The sequence below is a fragment of the Phoxinus phoxinus genome (assembly GCF_949152265.1).
Source record: "Phoxinus phoxinus genome assembly, chromosome: 14".
Taxonomy (NCBI): domain Eukaryota; kingdom Metazoa; phylum Chordata; class Actinopteri; order Cypriniformes; family Leuciscidae; genus Phoxinus; species Phoxinus phoxinus.
Genome location: NC_136889.1, coordinates 9,600,844 through 9,604,917, shown reverse-complemented (window position 1 = coordinate 9,604,917; position 4,074 = coordinate 9,600,844).

Below are 4,074 nucleotides of genomic sequence, written 5' to 3'. Positions count from 1 at the left end.
AAACTTGAAGAAAAAATATGTGGTTTCCCAAAAAGAAAAAAAAGCCAAGACCACTTTTAAATCATTTAAATATAGCAGCCTAAGGACTGATGCCAGACTTTCCAGCTCTTCCTCATGGGTCAATGGGGGCATCAGTCACATTTTTCCATTAAGGCATGGTGGGATGGGGGCGCAGGGCCGGCTGAGGTAGAAAGGGGATGGGGGAAGTAATCAGGCTTGAAGAACAGCTCATCATTTATTTATAAAGTGTAACGTTCCAGCCCCTCTCCTCCCACAAACCCCATACATTCATGCGCTCTCAAACCAACACAGTCAACATTTTGTGACCAATTAGAAATCTGACTAGACTCTACCCTCTTTTTTCCCCCTGCTTGCTGTGGGTGGATACGCCATATGCTCCGAGAGCTCCACAATGGGTTTGTTTTTCTGAGCTCTGCCGTCCCATGATGCTAATCACGCTGGCTGCTCATGCTGGCTCATTGCAGCCCGTGGGAGGACTGAAGCCTGCCGGAAGGATCGATTGCAAAACACAACAGAGGCTGCCCGGCTTAGCTCCTCTGTACATGTGATCACATACGGATGTATGTCAGGCCTGAAGTGAAAAGCACTGCAAACATGGGGATTTTTCATGTAAAGGAGTTGGTGTGAAAATGTTAGGGTGTGGACATGTTTGTACAAAGGCTTCAAGGTCTTCTGTACCCTTTGAGCCCAGCACAGTCCAGCTGCTGTAGTCGAAAGCCTCTTGTTTTTCTGCAACAGTCACATTTGCTTACTCTTCCTTTGCCATCAATTATTAAAACCTGCCCTGTTATTAGGTGGGACGATGTCCCACGATGCTGGTGGGGATCACGTTAGCACTTTTCATATTTGTATTGCTCCGTGTTTACTGTAGTTTCAGAGCAGACACACGTTTTGCAGACTGAAGGCCTGTTCACACTAACACAAATGTTCAACGAGAAAATTCCATCTAATTTTTGCATGATTTGTCTGTTCCGGATTCAAACATTTTTATTTGAACGAACGCTGTCAATGTTAATTTTTAAAGGGAGTTATTCTCTTTTCCATCGCACTGCGAAGAAAACTGGCCAAACATTCGATTCATGCTTTTGGTCATATGGTGCTCTTCACTGTTGCTTAGCAGGTAGTAGAAAAGTAGGTTTGACTTCAGCTGTGGCTGCATTTAAACGAATGACAAGATTTGCCGATTTCAGGCAGGGGAGGGGTTGAAAATGGTGTAGAGAAGTTGGACACTTTCTGCTTCCTGTAGTGATGCTTGCGCTGTTTGCATACTTTATCACAGATGAAGTGGATTAGCTGCAATTTTTGTCAAATACACAGACATTTAAGATGTTTTCATGTAGCAACAGAAACCACCTTTGCAGTGTAAAATAGATGCTAGTCTGTTCGGGAGCACCGCCATGTCATCATTTTATATAACTCCTTTCTTTGCAGTGAGATGGAAAAGAGATTAGAACACCTCTCTGTTAATAAAAACAAATGTTACATTGACAACTTGTGAACGTTCGTGTCGAAACAGCCATTCATTGCACCAAAATGACATTTATCTTGGTGTGTGAACAGGCCTTGAGAGTAGAGGAGAACAACAGATATGATACATAGCCCTTTCTCAAAAACAAAACAAATTCCCAGAAACCTTAGGGGGATCTGCCCGAAACAGAGAAGGCCGAAGCTGCTGACTTTTCAGTGCTGCCAAATGGTGTCCTTTTTTTTCCTTCTTTTGATCAGATGGTTATTTTCCATAAAACAAAAGGTGAGTATGTGAGCCTTTGCTGCCATACTGGATGCATCAAGAAGGATTAGAGTTTACCCTACAAATGTTAATACGGTCACATGTGTACCATCAAATGGATCACAAGACTTTGTGGACCCACCTGTATTTAGTGCTGACCACTTCAGCTGTAAATCTGAGACAGATGTTAATACCAGATGTATGTAGGGCCTTTGTTTTTCCTGCTTCTCATTCTCAGTGCTTTACATTGATACCATAGAGTGAGCAGGAAAGACAGGCGTAAAGGATGAAGTTTTAAACGATTTTCAGAAAAAGGAAACGCTGGAAGAGGAGACGATAGGGAAGAGAGGAGTCAACATCTAATTTGGAATGTCTGTCAGTGCCTCACATGCTCAATAATCTATTTACCATGCAGAATTAAGATTTCTGCCATCCAGCACATTGCAGCTCCAATCCCTAAAGCCAGGATGGATAATCCAAAATCCCTCTTAGGGCCTGTGAGGCCAGTCCTGGAGCAACAGAGGCAGGAGAGCTGCAGAGGCCTCTGGGTACTTCAGAGATCAACCCACGGCAACAACTTCAATTCCCGATTCAGCGGGAAAATCACAGACTTGGTAACACTGCTCTTCACACCGATCATTTCCATACACTTGGAGTTCATAGTGACCAAGCTGAAAAAAACACATCAGATGACAAATGAACCGATACGTCAGAGTTTTGTTTGAGGAACAGTTTAAAATGATCATTATTCACTGATAATCTTCCCCTTTGTGGGCGCTCTTTTATGTACACTACTGTTCAAATGTTTAGGGTAAGATTTGCATGTCACATGATCCTTCAGAAATCACCCTACAGGTTTGGAATGACAAGAGGGTGAGTAAATGCTGAAGGAATGTTTTTTTTTTTTTTTTTGTGGTGAACTGTCCCTTTAAGAATCTGCTATTCCTATCTGTGTATTTTGTTAATACCAAAGATTTAAAAACCCTGGTTAAATAAAACATTGAACTAGGCGTAGCAGTAAGGCTTACAGGAAACACTGCGTGTCTGTTTGAAGGCTGAATTCCCAGGCTCCAGTGTTAATAATTTGGAGATACTCGGGTAACAAAGAGGGCAGCCAGAGCAGCAGATTTCCCTCTCGTCTCCAGTTACTCATTACAGGAATATGAAACCAGAAGATCTCTGTAGCATTTGCTGGCCTGACAAGCCCTGCACTGTGTGTGGATGTCTTTGATTAGGCTTTGGAATTAAAAGTGTGATGTGTCATAGAGAAGATGGATAAATGCGCAGGGCTTCGGGCCTGCTAATGCAACGGCAGCTGCACAACAGCTGACAGGCTCCCGGCGGAGCAACAGCATTAAAACACACCTTCAGTGAGGCCCCTACACTGAGGCATGTGCACACACACACGGTTGCCGTGGTAACACACACACAGCTGTCAAGAGCATCAGACCACACCCCAGTGAACAGGCAAATACACACCAATGAAGGGATATATAGTGATGAGTTGATGCTCACAAACACACTATATCTCCATTCCTCGCCCTCTCTCTTACACAAACAGACGTGAGCAAACTTGCTCTTGAGCTCCATATGGAAAAATGATGACACATGGGAAATATTAAGCCATTCAAACTGAAACAGTTAATGTGATTATGTTCTGTAAATGAAAGATGTCATCATCTCATTAGACATGGTGACACTGGGAGTTGAGGCACTGGGAGTCTCTTCCCATTCTCCGTACAATTACAGCTGTGTTGCAATGTTCATATTTAAATTTGTTTATTTAACCAACTTTTACTGTAAACATTTTTACAAATTGCTACACATACTATGGTTATGAATCACCAAGCCAAGAGGGTTACTAGAAAAGACAACACAGGCTGAAAAGGAAATGGGAAATGTCATCAAAAAGGCAAAAGGTAGTTATTGCAATGTCATTTGGATGCTTTCCGTTGGATTCATTAAATATTTATTTTTTTAAGAGACTTTAAGTTGGCATGGAATGGAAATTTTAATAGGCTGCATCTGAAATCTATACTTCCCTTAATATATGACAAAAGAAGTGTGTCCGAATTCATAGTACTAAAAGAGTAGAAAAAAGGTTTCTGAAGTGGGCATTCGATGGACACTTAACTATCCTATGAGGCACAGGGAGAGGATTTGTGAATGGCAGTGAGGCGAGGCATCTGACGCTGATAGGGCATATGATAATTGACAACATGACAAATGTATCACGTCCAAATGACATTCACACACATTATAGAACGTTCTTTTTTTTTGGCAGTCGCGAAGCAATTACTTATTCAGATTAAGTACCTACTCAA